The following is a 10,144-nucleotide window of genomic DNA, read 5'->3' on the forward strand; positions in this document are numbered from 1 at the left end:
TTGGGAGAAAATATGGTCCTCCCCAATTAATTACCAAATTAAATATCCATATCTTATCCCCAAAATGTCATCTCCAATTTACTTGGGAGGAGATATGGTCCTCCCCAATTAATTACCAAATTAAATATCCATATCTTATCCCCAAAAATGTCCTCTCAAATTTACTTGGGAGAAGATATGGTAAGAAAAGTCAAATGAAAGGATGAGGGGGTAGTTATGACATTAATGATAGGTGGTTGAGGTGGATGGGAGGAAGAGGCATAAAAGGGGAAGGATGATGAGAGGAGAGGGGGATCCTTGGTCTTGGTTTTGGTTTGGTTCTATTTGGGAGGATTTTGTTTTGGAGGAGGGATGTGGAGAAAGAGGAGGGAGATCAAACTTGGATTTGGAGAGTGTTTGTTAAACTTGGACACACTACATCTGGTTGGACTTGGGCTTGGAGGGCTAGGGAACCTGTGGAGGTTCCCTGGGCTAGGAATTACTTCCTAGTTGGCTGGGAGGAAAATCCAATCGGGTAGTCAAGAGGAGCATGGAGCTCAGGAGAATCTCAACTAAGCTATTGGAACATGTATTATCAGTCATTTATTTTAGTTATGTAAATTATTACAAGTTATACATGTTGCAGATAAATTGTTACAAGTTATACATGTTGTAGATTAAATTAATTTATGTTCATGCTTATGATGTTTTATAAACCTGAAATTTTCCTTGTTATGAAAATTAGTGAAATTTATTTGAATGAGTGTAGTAGTAGTTAGAGGACCTATAGTTGGGTCCTCACATGTGGTATCAGAGCCAGTTTCAAATATGAGGCCTAACAGTGGCCCTCCTTCATCTAAGCAGCCATGAGTAGGGGTATCTATTTTTCCAAGTGCTTAGGACCTGCACCTTACCCCAACCACAATAACAGGTCTGTTTACACAGGTGCACTGGCTCACAAGGGGAAACATGCTACTGGGGTGATTTGAACTGTGGTGGAGCAAATAACAACACCCTGCTTTACCAATCAACTCAACCCCTATCGACATCTTAGCTTTATTAAACTGTAGCTACCATACCATATTGGTCCTAATCCTCCTTTACTCACAATGTGCCAACGCCTTTTCCTCATGTGTCTTTTCGCTTGTTTTATTCAAGCCCAAGGCTGCCTTTTTCATTTTTCCTTTGGATTTGTCTCCTCCTCCTATTCCATTGCCATAGTTTTCCTTTTGGTTGCTGCTGCTTTCTGGCTTCAAAAGCCTGCAAGCCTGCAAATCCAGAGATTCTTCCTTAGAAAACCACAAAGGTTTTTGGTTTTCAAGGGATAATTGACATTAGGGGAGAAAAATTGGTGTTTGCAGGCAGAAGCCCAGATTTTAGTTCTCTGTCATTTTATTTATTCTTGTTTTTTTTCTCCCAACCACCGCTGCCTCATTTCTGAGCCAATCTTGTTGGTTTGGATCATTAAATTCTAATTTTGGAGGTGGAAAATGCATAGAATGGACGTGTATAGAAGCATAGCGGAAGCATGCTACCATTTTTCCAAACCCATAAAAGTGAAGGCAGTCTCTATGTAAGGAATGGCCACAGCTGGCCACTCTACTTGCTGCAGCATGGTTGGAGAAACTAAGCTCCAGAAATTTTCCAAAGGATAAACCCCATGCAACATCCGACATCACTACTCTTCGAGTTGGTTGTGGAGCTTTACATTTTCTTGCGCATTTTAGACATAGATGCCACATCCATATTTTTCCCTCCCTTTCACCTGGTAAAATGGTCTCAATGAGACGTTTGATAGATATTGTGAGGCTACCTTGCTTACGAGTATAGCAATGCACATGATCTTCTGTTGGTGCATCACAGGAACGACACCAATAACTCTGGTCAAATAAATCATCCCTTAAGAACCTTCCCAAAGGCTTGTCAAAGCTCCCATAGTATTTTATGCGGAAGAGATGAGCACGTTCACATATTGTTCCCTTCCACACACAACGAGTGGACAATGAAACCAGAATACTCTGCTGATCAGAAGGGGAAGGTGGAAAGTCTTCTTTGGAGAGCCCTTGTGCCTCACAATATACAAGATCTTGGATGTCACATCGTGTTTATTTCTGATCCAAAATTATGTTACTATTGACTTGATCATCACTTTTCTCCTTATTCTCCCACTGAAATTCATGAGACCTTTTCTCCACACTTGAATGGTTATCAAGAGGAGATCCATAAGAAACTGAAAAAGATGAGCCATCAACTTTACCTATACCATATAACTTTTTATCCTCAAATCCAAATTAACAAATCCCAGCTTCATATGAAGCCGTGTCCACATGGTTTCCTGCTGCTTTCAAAACTTGCTTCATAGAAGATGATAACCCAGATGTTAAAGGACCTATGGTTGGAGATGGGGGAGCTAGAGGGAATGTATTTTGAGAAGCTAAATTTATATATTTTTGTTTGACCACAGTATCATAAATCAATACACCATTTGCAGAAGAAGGGTTGGAACCAATAGCTATTTGAGGCAGTCCAACAATTCTAGGAGTAGATTTAACAGTGGGTGAGGGTCCTCCCTCATAATTAACAAGAGGTTGGGGACCTCCTTTGTTCAAGTTGATGGGTTACAGGGTAGGTTGCACATAGTCGACATATTATTTTTGGGGGACTTCTGACATTGTACTTCTCCTGTTTGTGCCTGCCCTGAAGCAGGAGCCACAAATCCAGGAATCATTGAAATAGACCTATCCAAACTCGATTGCTTATCTAGAAGTGCAACAATTATTGGAAATATGAGGGTAAGTTCAAGAAGTGTGGCACCCTCATTTGCAAGCAAAGAAGTTTCAAGAGCTAAATGATAAGCTGCAAAGATAGCATATTGAACAACACGTTTACAATACCGTGCAACCCAAAGACTTTGGGTAACCATCAAAGAACATCAAGGTTTTCAGTTATTTTTTCCCTGCTTGACTAGCACTTCCATGCTCCTCAATGAACTTTTCCACACGAAAGAACTCACAATGTTCCAGTTTTGGTGCAGTCAGATTATCAACGGAAGGTACAATCTGTGCCCCTGTGCAATGGGTTATACGGTCCAAAAGAGGTCTTTTGATATTCAGTACCAAAGATATATCTTTTCCAGAAAATACTCTTGTGCATAACGGGACATAGTTTTATCAACTAGCAACACATTAGGTTGATGAGCTTCTATCTTCATCACAGTCATTTTCAGATGTTCCATTTCTTGTTGAAGCAAAGTATCAAGAGATGACAGCTGATTTGAGACTCGCTGATATTCTAAAGCTCCTCCGAGAAGCAGCATTCGGGCATTCTTGTATTTTGATGTCATCTGCCTATGTGCTACATTCTTCTTACAAGCAACTCCCTTAATCACCTCACTTTCAAAAGGGCAACCGCATGCAATACACTTGACCTTCACATACCCCCTAGGATCCATCCCTCCTCCCTTGCTAGTATCTGGCTTGACTAGACTTGCTGCTTGCCATGACAATGAAGTGACTATTTCCAGCCAGTTGTCCCTGTGATTCTCTTCACCTATAGGAACATCCACTCCCTTAAGAAGTTGTGACACAAGAGCCCTAAAATTCCCATCTACTATGGATCTCATAGCCTTCCTATACTCCTCACTCAATCTCTCTTTACTCTTGTAGTCATTGTCACTAAAGCTGCCAGTAGAATGGGGCAAAACCCAACCACCATCATCGTCATCAAACACACCAATATCTTGTTTGTATTGTTCATCTTCTACCTCAGGCGGAATCCATATATCAAGAATTTTCTCTATGTCCACCGGCTGCTCTAAATCTGGACCCAGTGTCTCAAACATAGATGCTTCATCATTGCACTCATTAGCATTGTTTGTTCCCTCTGATTCTTCTCCAGACCTTTTTGGCACCCTTGAGTCTTGGCTTTCTTCTTGGTTACTAGTTTGTGAAGGGAGATTCATTGCCTCAACATGCTCATCAGAGTTTCTGGTTTTACTACTTAGCCCGGTTTCCAATATTTTCCATCCAAAACTTCAGAGACTCCATTCTCAGGCTTTATTTTTCATGCCTCCACATGTAAGTTCTTATTTCTGAATGTATTTCCCAAAACAGTCTATCTCAACAATCAATCTAATAGTGTTTTATATAAGTGGATGATGTTCCTTGCATTTCATGATAAGAATTTCAGCTGTATACTCTAAATAAGTTATCAGTGGCCTCATTAGTACAATAATAGAAGATCGACCCGCTTTTCAGCATTTTAGGTTATGTCCCACGTAATAGTAAGGCCAGATAAATTCTGATAATGATGTCAGAAGGAGGAATCTGACCCTCTTTGACTCAATACAATAGGCTGTGCGAAAAGAGGGCTTCTGGCCATTCGCCTCAATGCGTTCAAGCATCCCCAAGACGCGATCTACATCAAGGTTTTGATTGATTATGGACCTTGTCTCAGCGATACTACATTGAAATATCAAGATGGATGAAATGGGTTTTCTCTAGTAGGGTTTCACATTGATCAGTTCTCGTGTAGTCATCTCCATTCATTTTCCTTTTCCAGATAAATCAAGATAAAATTTATAGAAGTTTGAATGGTTTATTTACAGATTTAACCTGTTTTATTATAGTGCCTAAGTTCCCAAGGTCATAGTTTGCGAGGTTGAGGTCATAGTTCCCAAGGTCATAGTTCTCTAGTCACCTTGCCTTACCAAAATCTTGTAGGTCTCTATCGTACTATGGAGTCAAGGACTACATATTATGGGCATAGCCTGTGGGTTGCCCAATGTGTTAACCGATGGGAATTTGATGTCTAAATGTGTGTGTGCTTGTGTTTTCACACTTAAGTAATAGGTGGTGGGAAAATTTGACCTATTGAATACTATAATAATGTTACTCATATTCATTGGTCACCTAACATGAGCAAGCATTGATGAGTAACAAAAGTAGGATTTGAGGTTCCTGATCTAGTTGTTCCTTCCTAAACAAATGGCCCATTTACATGCAAGAATGATGGCTACTAGGCATCTCTGAAGGCCATGTTACAGGCCAGCTGTGCATTTATACTTACATAGGCAAGTAAGCAGTCCTATGATGGACTCTCCTACTCATAAAGGGAACAAGTCTTATACCATACCTCTATCCCTGACCATAATGTTGTTGCTCACTAGATGTCTTTGTTGGCCATTCATGGACATTAATAAAAGAGTTTAAGGCACAAGTTTACAATATAAGATCCTTAGAGATGTTAAGGAGGTTGGAGCCTCAAATGAGGTTTAGGTGGTTGAAGATGTAATGTTGGCCATAATGTAGGATTTATGGTGCAGAATTGTTATTTTTGACATTTTTTTTATTGCAATGTGAAATTCATACATTGGATAATTCATTAAGAGGTATATATATATATATATGTATATATATATATATAGATATATAAGATTTTCAAAATATTATTATTGTCAGGTCCAAGCAATTGTATATTTGCATTCACTGGATATCCCATGCCATACATAACTCAAATGCATGGTTGGAATTTCTTAAACTAATGAGAATGTTGTAATCTGCGTACTTCACTTGAATTGAATGCATGTTTTGTTGTAACAAAGCAATTCATATTACATTTATACGTATTGATTTGTTTGATGGAGTGGATCAAAACTAGAAGATGGAGATAAACATATTAAGAACATGAGCTTGATAGGCAATGTTGGGATGACCTAGAATATATGATGGCCTTCAATCAACCTGTTGCCTTTCGAATATTCAAGAAGAACGGTATTCTTCACAAGAGGTTATGCTTCTCCTTTGCATATTGAAACCTATGTTTTGGATCCTTAGTGGTATGAAGATAGGATAGAGCAACAAAGGCCCAATTACACCCTGTTGTCATTAAATGACACATGGATAGAGGGCTGATAGGAAGTTCCTCTAATAATTTTGTAATGATATTATATTTATAAATATAATGGAGCCAAATCCTTGCCACTGGGGTTTTAAGGTCCTGAATTTCATTAGATGCATTGAGAGTGCTAGCAATGACAAAGTCTGCTGCAAATTTGTGAGTTTCACATCTTCATGTCGATGGACATTCAACGACAAATTTTTTGTGTATGTTGGATGGATTGCAGTATCCTTGTTGGTATAATTACTGGCATATATATATATATATATATATATATATATATATATATATATATATATATATATATATATATATATATATATATATATATATATATATATATAAGGCTCATATGATATTTCAATTCCAAGAGCCCATGTTTAAGCATGTTATTTCCAGGAGGGATGGTTGACTTTGACAAATTGCTAGGGGATCTCTCAAAAAATCTGCGTTGATTCTTCAATGGAGACATCACATGTAGGAGGCCATAGATCTTTGGTGTTGTGGATCTCTTTTGGTTGTAATTTTTGAGGAGCCTAGTAAGCGCCTTGAAAATCAAGGAATAGATTTAGAATTGATTTTGCTCCATAGGCTCCAAAGAAGGGGCATCCCTATTAGCAACAAAGCTACAAGCCTTGTTGGTAGCTACAATAAAATTCTTGGAACTTAAAGATTATAATTTAAGGTTGGTTTGTTTACCAGTGGGAAATTAAGGAAACTTATATGCCACAAGCTACGCCTTCACTTTGAACATTGAACCTTGAAATCCAACCTTGCTATATGTCAAGTTGTTGTCTCAGCTTTGGGCATCAGAATGTGGTTTAAATGAGCTTCATGTAGGTTTTAAAAACTATAGGTCTGTCAGCGAACCTCCTTGCAATTATACAGAGTTTAAAAATGCTTGGTACAGTCAATTTGGGGTTCGAAACTAGTGTGAACCCCTTATAAGTAGGGGAATAACCACCAGCTGTGTAAATCAGGTGGTATGCGTGCCTAGTACAATCACAGACATTCTCTATGCATTTAGATGGTTACAGGTTCCAGTTTGACGTGGGAGCAAAGTCCTATGTAGTAGCACTGGGATTTGTGGTTCTGGATGTCAGGTCATGCTCAAATTAAGTTCTTGGATGCCAATTCTGGTTTAGTGTGCGTTCTTGCATGGGTAAAAGTTGAAATTTCTTTGAGAAAACCCCAGCATCAATTTCCTGTAAGTGGCCTTCGGGCCGATGATCATGTTGAACCCTATGTCGCTTATCCATTGACATCCTCAAGAGAGGCCTGATTCTTCCATATAGCTCAATAATTTATACCTCCGTGCAATAAGGCTCGATGCATATCGTTGGAGAATCTACTTTTAACAACAATGTATTGTTGGGAAACAATCTTTTGAGGTGATGAAGAAAAGGGACTAATTCACTGTATTGCAGGGAAAATATCTTCCTGGAGCAAGACAAAAGAGAATGTGATTTCACTGTATCATGGGAAAATGATAATCGTGGAGAATTAAAGTCAGAGAACACAATTTCATTGTATAGCAGGGAAAATATTTTTCTTGGAATATAAGAGAGGTGTACAAATCCTTTTTATAGCAGGAAAATGATCTTCCTAGAGTGATAAAGAAAGTGATTGTATCACTTTTCGCTGGAAAATGTGCATCTTGGAGTGACTAGATAGATACCCTTGTCGCTTGGGGGTTGGAGAAAATTCCGAGCAGAAGAATCAAATCATTTGAAGTCTGCGATAAGGCAAGACTAAATCACCCAACAAATAATCTTGTCGGTGATACAACAAGAGGCCTAGTGCAATCCTAACGCTAATAATGTTATGAGAAACCTGATTTAACGTCACAAGATAGTGATAATTTAAGAGAAATAACTTTGAGCCTAGTTCATAGTTGAAAAAAATTGAAGCCCTGTCCCATGAAAGGCATCTAGGGGCTAGGTTTGATACAATGCATCGCAGATGTGTTATAACTTGTATTATGCATATCTAATGCTGACTCAAGCATTACAACGATGGTAAAGATGTATGTCCAAAGTTGATTTAGACATATCAGTAGTAATAAGATTTACTATCATAATTGAATTAATGAAGATCGTAGAATGTGAGTCATGGTAGGAAGCTATGTCATCCCATCACGGCTCAGCAAAGCTAGAATGTGTAAGATGACAACATAGGTAATGTTATACTTATCATTTCAACTAGTTTCAAGTAGTCATAGAGATCTTATTTTTACATGAAACTTGAGCAAAGCACATAGGCATTATGTATTTACCCATAGGAAAAATACTCATGGAACATTGCCATGTATTTATATCTCTAGGTGGCTAACTACCTTGTCTAAGATACTGCTCCCATTTTGTCTTGAGTATTTATAGGTGAAGTTATCTAGCTACATGGGTTACCCACGAAGATCATTTTGATAGGGAATCTCACTTTACATATACATTTTGGACAAGTTTGCAGTTAGTGTTGGGGACTTAGTTAAACCTTAGCACTGCATATCGTCTATAAATAGATGGAAAGACTAAAAGAGTAAATCGGGTTATAGAATATATGCCTATAATGTATGTCATGGATAATTAGACTTGGTGGGAAAGGTACTTACCATTGGTAAAATTTTCCTATAACAACAATTACCACAATTCAATCAGGATGCCTCCTTATCAAGCTCTATATGGGAGGCCATGCAGGACACCATTGAGTTGACGAAAGGATGGAAGACACAGAAATAGTCATGATAGGATTGTTTCAAAAAAAAATGGAGGAATAGGTAAGATAGATTTAACGAAGTTTAAAGGAAGCACAACATAGGAGAAAATATTTATGTTGATGCACATAGTACCGATCGAAGTTTTAAAGTGGAGGACCGAGTTTTTTTTTTTTTTTTTGTTATTCCTAACACTATTCAATTTGAGAAAGGTATGAAGTTAACACCTCAATTTATAGGACCTTTTAGAATCAAAGAGAAAATTGGACCAATGTCCTATTGTCTTGTACTACCACCTCGCTTCCATAAAACTCATGATGGTTTTACGTATCTCTCCTATAACATTATGTTTATGATGAATCCCACAAACTTGACTGGAGGGAATTATAGGTCTCAGACGTGGGAACCATAATGATCAAATCTATGTGCATATTATACCATAGGGTTTGATAGCTTAGGAATCACTTGGTGGACCAAGTTAAGATACAATGGGACAAGTCTAACCCAAGATCTACTACCCGAGAGGACGCAAAGACTATATGTCGCAATTACCCCTCACTTTTGACCATTTATGATGTCCATCTTGACTTAGATAGCTACCTATGCTAAGGCTCTATTTGCAGTTCCATGTTATTTATTTATGAACACTATGTGATATTGATGCATTTAGTTGGATAAGTGAAACTAATTACATAAATCATTAGATGGTTTAGGTATTGATAATTGAAATGTTCGATGTATGACCTAATGTATGACTTACTTGGTTATGATTTATCTAGTGCATGACTTATCAGAGTTATTGTTGTTTCATGTATGGCTTAAGTTGATATGATTTATCTAATGAATGATTGAGTGAAATTATGATTTATCTAATGTAAGATGTATTTCCAGTATGAACTACAAAATTGATACGTGGATACTAGACTTAATAATATGATGTTTAAGATCACGTATCTATATCTATTTTGTTGTTATATATATGCATGGATGATAACTAACCCGCAGATTAGAAATAACTATATGATAACCAAGATCTACTCTTCCATTGGGGAAGGTCGAGACATCCAATGAGGAAATGTATAATGTAAATTTTTCTATTACATTTGGTATCTAATTGATATGAACTCTTATGACATGGGTAAAATATAAATGATAGGTGGTCAGACTACCTGACTGGATTATTCGATGACAAGTCCAACTAGCGCTGTAGTGTGGTCCATATTAGGGTGTTAACCCTATTTGTAAGGAGGGGTGCAGGTATTTCCCACTGTGTAACCTCCAAACCTAGAATCGTAGGAGGGAAGTGATGGGCACGCTCCCCTAGACATGTGATGATGATTTCCAGTTGGTGTTGACCCTAGTTGTAAGGAGGGGTGGAGGTATTTCCCACCGTGGAACCTCCAAACCTAGAATTGTGGGAGGGTAGTGATGGACACGCTCCCCTAGACGTGTGATGATGATTGCCAATTTCCTTCTGGGGAAGTTTGGTCGATATAGTCGATGCCTCCGCCATATTGGTTTTATCAGTGGTTAGATTGGTATAGTCGATGCCATAGT

General features: G+C 38.1%; 1 pseudogene; it reads right to left on the bottom strand.

Annotated features, from left to right (window-relative positions):
- Positions 1-1,079: 1,079 nt before the first annotated feature.
- On the bottom strand, positions 1,080-3,940 carry LOC149250672 (1-phosphatidylinositol-3-phosphate 5-kinase FAB1A pseudogene; annotated as a pseudogene).
- Positions 3,941-10,144: the final 6,204 nt, after the last annotated feature.

This window comes from Pinus tabuliformis, chromosome 7 (genome assembly GCF_031772625.1).
Source record: "Pinus tabuliformis cultivar Carrire ecotype Pingquan chromosome 7, CPIR1, whole genome shotgun sequence".
NCBI classification, from domain to species: Eukaryota; Viridiplantae; Streptophyta; class Pinopsida; order Pinales; family Pinaceae; genus Pinus; species Pinus tabuliformis.